The sequence below is a fragment of the Anastrepha obliqua genome, chromosome 1, assembly GCF_027943255.1.
Source record: "Anastrepha obliqua isolate idAnaObli1 chromosome 1, idAnaObli1_1.0, whole genome shotgun sequence".
NCBI lineage: Eukaryota > Metazoa > Arthropoda > Insecta > Diptera > Tephritidae > Anastrepha > Anastrepha obliqua.
The window spans coordinates 16226191-16239954 of NC_072892.1; the positions used below are offsets into that span (position 1 = coordinate 16226191).

The 13764-nt window shown below is 37.0% G+C and overlaps 1 pseudogene; it reads right to left on the bottom strand.

Moving 5' to 3' along the window:
* Positions 1–12112: 12112 nt before the first annotated feature.
* On the bottom strand, positions 12113–12850 carry LOC129240373 (uncharacterized; annotated as a pseudogene).
* Positions 12851–13764: the final 914 nt, after the last annotated feature.

Genomic DNA, 13764 nt, shown 5'->3' on the forward strand with positions numbered 1-13764 from the left:
AGTATTTTAAGATAGAAAATATGAAACAAACATTTTTTGTGTTTTAGTATTTTTACGTTAAAAAATACTTAACAAAAACTTTTCTTTTTAGTATAAAATACTTAAAAAAAATTTATTGTTACTTGCAAAAAATTTTTTTTTTTTAGAATTTTATTAAGCATTTTACTTTTAGTATTTTACGATAAAAAAAATTTATTCTTAGTATTTAACATAAAAAAACTGAAAACAATTTTTTTGCGGTAAAAAAATACCTAAAAAAAAAATTTAATTTTTTTTGTAGAAAATCTTAAATTCTTTTTTTTGGGGAAAATTTTTGGTAAACCTTTTTTTTTTAGGAAAATTTTTTAACATTTTTTTTTTTGTTTTGGGAAACATTTTTTAAACTGAATAGGCTTCGGTTCTTTCTAATAAAAAAACAATTTTATAGTTTAGTATTTTAAACTAAAATATACTGTAAAAAAAAATTATTTTTTTTTGTCGCAAATTTTGTAAGAAAAACATTTTTTTTTTGTTTGAAGAAAAATTAAATTTTCTGTTGAAAATTTTTGGAAAACTTTTTTTTTTTTTGTCATTTTATATAAACACACATCTTCAGATTCTTTCAAACTTTTCCATTAATAGCTGAAGGTTAAATACTTGAAGGTTTTATTGTGAGGCTCTCATAACCTTTGGAGTTCTATTCAAATACGTACAGCGAACCAGTGAAAAAGACGTAGCGACGCATCCTTCGATTTACAAACAGATAGCGCCTTGCTGTAGCAGTATTTTGCACTGAACCAAATAATACAAACTCACGTCGAAACGTATAAAGATCAAATTTTAATACCTACTCATATTCAATTTGATTTCACTTCTATTCAAATTCGTTTGCATAACTTTGTGCATAAAGTTTAATAACTTTTGTGGAAAAAGTGCTACAGTAACCCTAATAAATGGCCCGAAAACTGCACCCCAAGAAAATAACAAAAACCGTTGCTAATAGAAAAACGCGTTTGTTGATGTGTATGAGGAGAGATTGTCAGTGTGTGGATTTGCACCCCATTAGAAGTATAATTAGCATCATAAATAAGGCGAAAACACAAAGCAAAGCACACTTGACTTTTAATAAAATTAAATTTTACGACTAAGCAAAAATGAGAAGAGCCAAAAGAGCTGTGAGGCATACGAGTGCAGTGTACGAAAGCAAACAAGGGGAAACTCTAAACAAAGAATTGAACGAAGGCGAAAAAGTGAAAGAAAGTTGCGATATTTTTTGAGCTGCTAAGCGATTTTTCGAAATGCAATCAGTACTGAAGAATATCAACAACTACCCTAATAACAATATTAACAAGCATCGCCACACTGGCCTGCACTATACAGCAAACAAATGGTTATGGCACACAAGCAACAACAAACCCAACACGCGCTGACTAAAGCTCAAAAACAGAGGTTACTGTAATATGCATCCCATGTGGGCCACCACTACTACTACTATGCATGCATATGTATGTATGTATGCATGAGTATATTTAGGCATTGCGGCCATGTGTTGTGGTCGCCTTGAGATTTAGCAAAATAAAGTGATCAGCAGCAACCGCCGCACTTCGAGCAATGTGGCATGCGAAGGAGATTGCCGTGAAGTTTGCTGTTGCTGCACATTTTCAAAATTGCTATACATTGTGGCACAAATGCCTTTTTCGGATATTCATTATTAGCATTGAAAATGTGTTGTTGGAAATTTTGCTTCTGCCATTTTCAAAACTAATTGAAAGCAAGTGAAATTTGCTACATATAAATAGTTGATATGGAACTCCCCCAATAATGGAACCAGTTGTTACTCACAGCACCAGTAGCAGCAGCAGCAGTAGCTTGTAGCGGCCACCAGAAACTAGTGCGACTGCGTTTGCATACAGGCATTGAGTGCTGTGTTCGATGCACACTGCCGGCTCTAAACACCGAAAGAATTTGCCCACAACAGCCAAACTTCCTGGCAAACCTTCTGCAGTACTACTGCTTTTGAAAAAGTGACATAAGATCCACTATTTTCCCTCGAAGGCGGCTTACAACTGTAGGTGCCTCCATTTGTACAGGAGCAACTGGGCCTTAGTACCTTGCATGGAAGTATGCGCTCATCTTTTATTATAAATAGTTTGCTTGCAGATTGTTGCCATTTTCATCGATGTAAATCTATTAACAGAATATAACAGAGACACTTAAATTTAATTAAAATGTTCCAAAGTGACACTTGCCACACTCTGTGCACATGCCAGTCTTGCCATGCTGGCACAAAACATAACAATATCGAACAACACTTGCAGCAGCAATGCCATTGACAGCTAACAATGTCTGCTTCTGCTTCTTACAACTGCAAATGTCGGTGTTGTTGTTGCAGTTTTTTTTCCTGTAAGAAAAATAAAATTAAACTGCAAACTGGTTTTAATGCAAAAAATACAAGAAAATGCAGTAACATCACCACAAAGCATCGCACACTTCGACACATTTGACATTAGGTAAGCAATTCTTTAAAGCTCGAATTGAATTCAGCAGCTAAGTAAAAGTACTTGTGATTATCTGCATGCCAATATGCTCATGTGTATGTTTCTAGGTGTGTTCTTTCGGATGTCCTCCAGAGAACTGAAATTGCAGTTGAATTTTTATATGTCCTCAGATAGCTATTACGTGGTTTTTAGCTACATGAGAACCATAGATATCCATAACTATGGTTTGACAGCTGAGAATGGTAAACTATGTAGACATTTCTGTTCAGTAAGGCTTGGCAAGTCATCAAAAAAATTGTTTATCGTCAGATCAACGCTTCCAAATTGTGCAAATTTACTTTGAAAAAAATAAATAAATCTGTGCGCGAAGTTCATGGAACGAAGTGTTAAAGAAGCCGTAAAAATGTTGATTCATCATCGTTCTCAACTAGTTGGTCTTTGTACTTCGACTACGTGAAAAATTTTACGTAAGGAAGAAGGAAGAATGGAAGCAGTTTTCGTCGTATTCTTGCTTATTTGGCTCATTTAGATTTATTATACAGATTTATTGGAAAAAGTAGTCAAAACTTGGGCTGATCTAACTAAATGTTGCAGAAAGCCTATGGCGAGTGTGTTTTATCAAAAACACGGATCTACGAGTGGTAAAACACTTTTGCAGAGGGTCGAAAAGTCGTGGAAGATTTGCCCCGATTTGGTCGTGGAAGATTTACCACGATCTGCTCGTCTTCAACGGATGATACCGTCGACAAAGTCAAGAAAATGGTGCTGGAAAACCATCAATTAAGTTTGAGGGAGGTAGTTCGTGACCTTAGCGTGTCTCACGAATCGATTCGCCACATTTTACACCATCAATTGGACGCTCGAGGCATGAGGCTGCTCGAATTGTTCCAAGAGAGTTGAATTTCTTTCAAAAAATTCATCGGACGAAGGTGGCTGAAGACATGCTTGAGCAAGTGCATTCGGACCCAATATTTATCCAGCGCACCATAACAGGTGCCACATTGCATGGGGTGCAAACCAGTCAACAGGCAACAGGCGGCTGAATGGCGCTATCCACATGAGTCGGAACCCAAAAAACCCACGTCAAAGTCGGTCAAAAGTAAAAGTCGTGCTACTCGTTTTCTTTCCTAATGATTATACGGTAAATAAAGAATATTGTTTGAAAGTTATGCGGCGTTTGAGAGAAAATGTGCGTAGGAAACGGGCTAATTTGTGGAAAGAAAACTCATGGATCTTGCACCATGGTAACACACCGTCTCACAAGGCTCAAATTGTGAACACTTTTTTGACCAAAAACTCGACAAATATTATGAAATAACCACCGTATTCACTGGATTTAACCCCCAGCGACTTATTCCTTTTCCCGAAACTTAAATTGCCACTCCGCGGACACCGCTTTGCGTCGATAGAGGCCATTAAGGAGAATTCGCTGAAGGAGCTGGAGAAGATCTCTTCAAACGCATTTGAAAGGTGCTTTGATGACTGAACTAATCGTTTGCGATGTGTACTGCTTCGAATGGAGCCTATTTTGAAGGCCTATTATTTTGCGTTTTATTGAACAATTCCCGATACTTTTTTGGCAGAATATATGCGTTTTATCATACTAAAAAATAAATAAATAAATCCCATGAACTTATTTATCAGATTATAATAAAAAAACTCATTCCAATAATTTTTCCGTTTTGTAATCTCATGCTCTTAAAAAGCCACCCTTTAAAATGTAGCTATTGTCAAGTTAAAAAACATTGGATCTCCTATTCATTCCAACAATATTTCTATTTTGTTTTATCATTTTAATTTCTCATGCTCTTAAAAAATCACCCTATGCAATGTGGCTATTTTCAAGTTTAAAAAAATTTGGATTCCTATTCATTCCAACAATATTTCTATTTTGTATTATCATTTTAACTTCTCATGCTCTTAAATAATCACCCTATACAAAATGGCTATTTTCAAGTTTAAAAAAATTTGGATTTCCTATTCATTCCAACAATATTTCTATTTTGTATTATCATTTTAACTTCTCATGCTCTTAAATAATCACCCTATACAAAATGGCTATTTTCAAGTTTAAAACAATTTGGATTTCCTATTCATTCCAACAATATTTCTATTTTGTATTATCATTTTAACTTCTCATGCTTTTAAAAAATCACCCCATACAATGTGGCTATTTTCGAGTTAAAAAAGAAAGTTGGATCTCCTATTCATTCCAACAATATTTATATTTTGTGTTATCATTTTAACTTCTCATGCTTTTAAAAAATCACCCCAATTTTTAATTTAAAAATTTTTTGGATCTCCTATTCATCCCAACAACATTTCTATTTTGCATTTTCATTCTAACTTCTCATGCTTTAAAAAAATCACCCTACACAAGGTGGCTATTTTCAGGTTAAAGAAAAAAGTTGGTTTTCCTATTCATTCCAACATTTCTATTTTGTATTATCTTTTTAACTTCTAATGCTCTTAAAATATCACCCTATACAGTGTGGTTATTTTCGAGTTACAAAAAAATGTGGTTCGCCTATTCATTCCAACAATATTTCTATTTTGATTTATCATTTCAACTTCTCATGCTCTTAAAAAGCCACCCTATACAATATGGGTACTTTCAAGTTAAAAAAAAGTTGGATCTCCTATTCATTCCAACAATATTTCTATTTTGTATTATCATTTTAACTTCTCATGCTCTTAAAAAATCACTCTATACAGTGTGGCTATTTTCAGGTTAAAAAAAATTGGAATTCTGTTCTATTATGCAACTTGAGTGAGATCAAAAACATTTATAACAGCTTTAACTTATTTTGCCTTAAAATCATTGCTTTCTATGGGTCATGGTGAAAATAATTGAGCAGATGTGCTCAATAACAGACCATTAATCGGCGCTCAGCCAATCTGACAGAATCAGCTGATGAGCTGTCGTAACAGGGAACAAACAAACTGAGATTGTGTTAGTGATATACAAACACTAGCACTGATCAACGTAAGTTCACTTCGTTGCCATCTGAGCAACGACTAATCAGACGAGTGTGGCCATAAGATTGTGTTACAGATGTTAACTTGATATCTGAACAATGACGAGTGGACGAGTGTGTGAATACATGTGAAATTATTGTGCAGAATTCGGCTGCCGAATCCCCTGTGGGGATATTTTAGCCCTCGTAACCACAAGCGCCGCGTCAGAATTGGAAGTAACCTCTCCGGGCAGTTCGAGTTTTGGGAGCCTTCGAGAGAAAAATTGTACGTAAGCTCTTTGGTCCCCTTCGCGTTAGTCAGGAGTATCACGTGCGGTGGAACAGCGAGTTGTATGAACTATATAGGCACATGGACATAGTTAAGCGTGTACAAATACAGCGGCTACGCTGGCTTGGCCATGTTACCCGTATGAAAGAAGACGCTCCATCAAGGCGAATTTACGATACGGTACCCCAAAAAGGAAGGCGTGGAAGAGGAAGACCACGTCTCCGTTGGAAAGAGTAAGTGCTACAGGACCTGACTTCACTCGAAATTTCCAAAGAGCTGGCGCGCTATTTTGGTTTCGGGCAAAACTGACACACGGTTGTAGCGCCACATAAGTAAGTAAGTAATAGGTGAGTTAAGTCGTAGTAAACGAACAATAGGAGTATGTAAAAATATGTAAGTATAGGCAAATGTAATTAAAAGAAAATACCATTTGGTTGGTTGGTTGGCTTAAGTAATGATTCTCCGAGAATTCAACTAGCACTTCTGCACCATTTTGTTGCCACAACCTCCCCACCAACAAATTATATGGGTTATTCCTGCACGACTACATCCAGTCCGTGCATATGAGAAATCTTATAAGTTTGTATATGTCTATACCGGCATACCTTCGAAGTTTTCAAAAAGCGGTTTGCTAAGTGTTAAGATCCACGCCTTCTATAGGTGAGCGCATTCACGGAACAAGTGGAAGTTGGTCTCATTTTTCTCCCTTTGATTACAACTGTGACAGTACAAATTGTAAAGCATGCCCATTTTGGTCGCTTGCTCTCCTAAGGACCAGAAGCCTAAGGTGCTAAGGCCCGCTTGTTTGGACCAGAAGCCAGTCACAACTGCTGTGTGTCTGCAGGCAAGGTTGTCGAAGGGCCATAACTTTCTGCTAACTTTGCATGTCGTCGGATATCTCCATCTACAATCCGCGATTTGTAGGTATTTTGAGGAAATTGCATACTCGATTTCACCCAGTGGTGTGAATACCGATTCATCATACCCCTCTTGCCAGTTCTTTCCCTTCAATGCTCCGATGTACCGAAACCCAGATGAAGGTAACCTTATGGTTTCCACTCAAGGTGGTAAGGCTATTTCTGATTTGTTCTATCAGTGTAGAGGTTGTTGTAAACGAATCCACCTCTTGGGTTGCAGCTTGGCTATCCGAAATGTCCGAACCAAAGTAATTTACATCTGAAAAATTCGAATGTTAGCTGTTAAGTACAATTTTTAGTCGGTAGATACTTCATCACGCCTGAGATAGGTCAACTCGTAGCTCTAATTTTCTACTCTTTTTCAATAATTTCAGGCCGTATGTCACAAATAATTTAGTAGATAAATCGATTTTTGCACACAATATAGTTTTATCATCATACAACTGCTTCAGTAAATAGTTGGCTTCGTCATTAATGGGGCATGCGGTACGTTCTGCTGATACTCGATGTAGAAATTTCCGATAGTTCATCAAGGATAGGACATTCATTACTTATAGCCACTTACTTAAGCAATTTCGTACACAAATAAAATTCGGAACAATTAGTCAAAAACAAGCACAACCTTTTCTTAGGCATTACAAAATGCAGTTATTGGCACAGATATTTCTGTGTATTTGTGCGTTCACAACGTAAATGCCTACTAAGGAATGAGTAAAAAGTGATGCATATCTTAAGGGGAACTTGAGTGATATTTACTACTATATTTTAAATGCTGTAGACTTTTCTGCTCATTTTATGCAGATTTTGTTTGGGAAGACCCCCATTTGAAATTTTCTTAGGAATAATTTTGTAGAACATTTTAGCCCTCCAGCTGGAGCTTGGAAATTTATTGTTTTACGGACTTCTCTAAAAAAAGGCCAAAATGACGATATCTTGAGGAAGCTAATGGGTTGAAATATTCTATAAAAATATTCCTCGTGATATTCTACTATAGATACCTATGAAATGAGACTTTTTCAATTTCAAACGTTTATTAGCAAAAAATGGTTACAAATTTAATCTTCAAAATAATAGCCATCGCTAGCGACACATTTTTCCCATCTCTCAGGCAATTTGTGGATACCACGCCAAAAAAATTGGCCGTCTTTGGCCGCAAACCAATCATGCGTGGCCCATCGATGCAAACAAATGATAATCGGAAGGCGCCAAGTGAGGTGAGTAAGTCGCATGCACCAGCGGTTCCCAATCGTACGTCTCCACCAACTCACGGGTCGCTCTTGTTCGATGTGGCGGTGCATTGTCATAAAAAAAATTACTTTCTGACGCCGATCAGCATATTCTGGGCGGTTTCGGTGTATAGCGCTGTTCAAATCGGCCAATTGTCGTTGTTAGCGTGCACCGTCAACTGCTTCACCTGGTTTTAATAGCTCATACCAAATCATACCACGCTGATCCCAGAAAACACACAGCATTGCCTTGCGGCCGAAGCGATTTGGTTTGGCCGTTGTTTTTGGTTTGTGGCCGGGTGGACCATACGATCGTTTACGCTTGGTATTGGAGAAATACATTCATTTTCCATCACCCGTAACGATTCGATGCAAAAAAGACTTCCTTTTGAACCGGGAAAGCAGCATTTCACAAGTGGTTTTTCGATTCTCTTGCTGCCTTTCAGTCAGTTCATGCGGCACCCATATTCCGACCTTTAAAATCATGCCCATGCCTTTCAAACGTCTGGAAATGGTTTTTTGTGTCACTTCCAACTGGTCTGTCATCATTTCTTGCGTTTGTCTTTTGTATGAAGATCCAACAATGCTTGCTATTCGGCGTTCTCAAACTTTTTCGGTGGCCGGCCATGGTCCTTGTTCTCCACGCTAAAATCACCACTTCGGAATTTTTCAAACCACCTGAAGCACTGTGCTCTACTTAGAGCATGTCCACCATAAGCTTCTATAAACATTTGATGAGGTGAGAAGCGTTTTTCTTCAATTGATAACAGAAAATCAACGATGTCCGCAAATCGTAGTTTGAAGGCACGAAATTCGACATTTTTAAGAGCGACAAAAGTGCATTGTTGTATGAAACGTAACAAACAATGAACTGAATATTGTTGACATATGACAGACGAAAAAAAACAAGACATTTGGGAAGGTTTAAAAATACTCCTAGCGATATCTATAGACTAATAGCTGAAAGTCTCATTTCATAGGTATATGTCCAAACTAGGTATTTCACTCAGTTATATATTTCTACCGTTTTTTTCTCCCTTTTTTCGAAAAGCGTTCAGGTACATAATTTTAAAACTAACTAAGTAAAATTACCATAGCTTGCAAAACGTTTTATGGGTTTTACTATATGGTCTTACTGATATTTTCATCATATGGTCTTACTGATATTTTCACCGTAATTGCGTTCCTAAAATGGCAAATTCATTCATCAGTACGAGTATAATCCCCGATCGCTTTTCTCACAGTTGTCAGGGCGTATGAGGAATGTAGAAGGCGTAGACGGCTTGAGAAGACAGAGCTTTACCGATTTCATTAATCAACCCACTGAAAAGCCACAAAACATATAAAAGTGTTTTATTTGTATCTGTGGTTCTGCACCAACTTGGCTATTTCCATCTTTCAACACTCGTAATTGTGGCTAGAAACGCATCACTCTCTGTTTCAACACTTCGCTTATTTCGCAATTATACGAGTAGGTGGCCTGTGTTGTTGTACGATATGCAAGTAAATCTTATCGCTTTACTTCACAAACATTCCATTGTATATTTTGTGCTCATTTCACTAATATCCACACCTGTACACACCTGTTTACTGTGCACTCACTTACCCTAGATTCACCAGCTCTACCTCTCATCGGTGCTGATTTGCGCTTCGATGATTTCGCCTCTGTGCAGCATATCCGTTCACACATCGAAGTCCGAGCTTTTGCAGATTGAATTTACAACAATTTAACATGCAACAATTTTTCAAAAATGCAACTATATTTGTATATGAGTTTGGTCTTGCTTGCAACACCACAAATCGTTGGCTCACTTCCACTGCTTGTGCAACGATGCGTAGTGGTGTGCAGATGCTCAGCTGGCTTTCAGGTACACTTCTGTTGGTTAGCTGATAAATTGGTTTGTTTGCATGTGCAGGTGTTAACGTAAAGCAAAACATTGTTGGAAATGCAACACCAACTTAGCAAAATTTTTGCTTTTGCAGCAATACAAAACCCCACATGGCTGCGGATTCAGCAGTTGCAAATTTTTAATTTTTTTTTTTTTGTTCTCGATTTTTACTATGCGGTATATGTGGATGGGATCATATTGTATAACAGCGCTCACTATGGAAGTGTAAACTTAAATTGCTTTAAATCGTTAACAAATGGCTCACCCAAAGTGTGTGCTTACATGTGTTTTGGCGAGGAAATTAAAATCAAAGGATGCAATTACATAAAATTCAGGAAATGCAGTTTAATTAAAAAGTGCTTCGGAAGGTAAAGGCAAAAATTTATTACGGCTGCAAATATGCAATGATGCTCAATTAAAACTTAAGGGTACGCACCTACTTTCGAACACAAATCGTATACCCTCATTATTGAAATAATACCCCTAACCCCTTAATACAAATTATTACAAAACAATAAGGTCGATGGAAAAGTCCGTGCAAAGTCAGAGAAGTGGCACTACTAGCGCATATAGATATTATTTTTAGTTAGTAGCATATCTTCGAAGAACACACACTAGATTTCAGCCAGATCTGTATAAAGGGTGATTAAATTTTAAGGGCCGATCTTGAATGTGAACCACACCTAACAGTCAAGTTTTTTTCTGCATTTCATTTCACATTTTTCAATTTCAGACTAACTCAATTTGAACCATGGAAAGATACACAATCGTGCAACGCGTTAAAGTTATTCACGCTTATTATGAAAACGGGCATTCAAATCAAAATGCATTTCGCGCACTTCGTGCTTTTTTCAGTCAATTTAATCGTCTAAATGTGCATACAATCGGAAAAATTGTGCAAAAGTTTGAGCAAACCGGGTCTGTAGGACATGTAAAAACACCAGTGCATGCTCGTACAGCTCGTACTGCAGAAAATATTGCTGCTGTTTGCGATAGTGTGGGTGAAGAGCCGTCCACTTCAACTCGTCTTCGTGCCCAACAACTGCACTTCTCACGCTCGTCGTTGGTGAACATTATGCATAAAGACTTGCATTTACACGCTTACAAGCTGCAATTGACTCAAGAACTAAAGCTTATTGACCATTTCAAACGTCGTCAATGGTCAGAATGGTGGCAGGAAAGTCATCTTCATTGATGAGGCACATTTTCACCTCAGTGGATTCGTCAATAAGCAGAATTGCTGCATTTGGGCGAATGATAATCTAAGAGTGATTGCCCAAAAACCAATGCACTCACAAAGAGTGGCTGTTTGGTGCGGTTTATGGGTCGGCGGCATCATTGGGCCGTATTTTTTCCAAAATGAGGCCGGTCAGGCAGTTACTGTGAATAGTGTTCGCTATCGTGAGGGAATAACGAACTTTTTAAGGCCCGAATTAGAAGATATGGATGTGGATGATATGTGGTTTCAACAGGACGGTGCCACTAGTCACACAGCTAACGAAACAATGGCTCTTCTGCGCGAAAAATTTGATGGCCGAATAATCTCACGTCGCGGGGATGTCAATTGGCCGCCAAGATCATGTGATTTGACACCGTTGGACTTCTTTCTTTGGGGTTATTTGAAAGAAAAGGTGTACGACGAAAAGCCCGCAACAATTCAAGAGCTAAAGGATGAGATTATGCGGCACATTAACGGTATTTTTTATTTTTTTTTTTATTTGGTTATTCCTACATTAATCATACTGACATTTAGTACATTTTTTAACACAATTAGTTAGTAAAATTATTAAATATATTTCATCATGGCCAGTGCCAAGACGAATAGAGCGATTACATTTTAGGAAAACAATTACATTTTATATAGAACAGTTATTTTAGCGTACGAGAATTAATATTTAATTTAATAGGTCAATTGGTCGGTTTCTCTTCAGACGTCGTAAAGTTCTTCTTTCAAGTTGTGAGAGTGTATTGACTTCTCTATTTTTGTGCTGGTTTATTTCGTTAACCCGGCGAGCGTAAGGTTAATATTTATTACATTGAGCGTAAGCTGGGTGTAACAAACCCATATATTGAGCTAGATATTTTAATGTGTTCATAATATTTTTATATGTTTTTATTTACTAGTACAATTATGTAATAACCCAAGAACTGATTGGGAAGGAAAAATAAAGCAAACAAATATTTTTAAATCTTTATTTATGAAATTAACAAAAATATTTTCTTTCATTTAAACAAAGTGTAACACTTAGTATTATAATTTTATAAAAAAAAGAAACTAAAAAAAAACAAAACGAATAGCTTTTACTTCTAGCTTATAAAATTAGGAAACATATGAGATCAAAACTTTTACTATATAGTTATTCAGAGTTCTCGTAATCATCTTCAGTTTGAGCGCAATCTTGACACGTGAAAACAGCATGTTCCATACATAAATAGCGATTGCATTTATAACAAGTGTGTTTAGTCTTGCGATCTTTTTTAGTAGGGCATATTTGACATCTCCTGATAGGCTTAGGAACTTTATTTGGAGGTCGTTGTGAGTGTGAGGGTTCATCCACTTGGTCCAGAATTCGTTTGCGAAGCTCTCGGGGTAAATGCTGATTTTCCTTTCTGTTTTGTAAATGTTCTGAAACCAATCCAATACCCAGGTCTCTAAGAAAATTTCGGCGTGACAAATTGCTACTATTATTGGACTTGTAAACTATTATGCTATTTATACCAGCCATGTTCAAAACTGCATAGAAAATCACCATTGGCCAGCGCTTTGTATTTCGCGAAACATCGTAGTTGGTGCACAGCTCATCTACAACATCAACGCCTCCCTTGGTCTGATTATAAAAAATAATCATTTCTGGTTTTTGTGTGCCATTAGTATCAGCAACAACGCTATCATCGTGATGTAATGTTGACATCAACAAAACAACCTTGTTTTTTTTTGGCACATGGGACAATAAAGATATATCCTTTTGAAATCCAAACACTGTGCTGGGGATCTCTCGGTTACGCGTTTGGAGCATCTGACTTGGAATCTCGGGCTTATTTTTTCAAACAGTGCCTGTGCTTGTCAAACGATGTTCTTTCAATAAGTGTAACATCAACGGATAACTGGTAAACCAGTTATCAAAGGTGACATTGCGATTGGTTTTGGAAATTGGAGCCACAAGTCTGTCCACAACATCATAAGCTTTGTTACTGAGAGCGTAAGGGCCTGTTGGTTGTTTTCCTGGGTAAATTTCAAGATTGATGACGTAAAACGACTTTGCATCAACCAAGGCATATATTTTCAAGCCATATTTGTTTGGCTTATTGGGCATATACTGGCGAAAACTGCAACGGCCTCGAAACGATGGAAGTTGTTCATCTATAGTTGTATACTCAGATGGTGTATAAACAATTTGGCAATTTGCTACGAACTTCTCGAAAAAAGAACGAATGGCAGCCAATTTATCAGTAACTTTTCTTTCGCTCCGAGTATTCTTATCATCAAACCGTAAACAGTTTTGAATAAATTGAAATCTCTTCAAAGTCATCGTTGTCCTAAAAATCTCAACCCCTGATCCATCACTTATCCACAGATCCTTCAAATTCAGCTTATTTGCTTTGAACTGTCCTGCAAGATACAAGAGACCGATAAAAGCCTTTAATTCTGACGATGACAAGTCTGCCATGATATATTTCTTTACGTGACTATTTTCACAAGCAGTTCTCTTCAGATTTATTTGACTATTTGTATGTAACAATATTTCTTGCAAAATCTCATCAGTAAGAAAGAGTTTCCAACATTCAACAGCTGTCTTTGCATTTTTGCCAATATCTTTTACGCCCTGCCTTTCCCTTATAATGTTTTCTGATCTCGTACGCACGTTAGACCTTTCTGGTACACTAAACCACTTTGTACCATTCTTTCCAGTAAAATATGGTCTGTTATCATTGCTTTCACGTTCTTCAGATCCCTCAGCTTCGTTTTCTTCCTCATTCGGTAATCCTACCTCTTGTTCCGAATCACTTT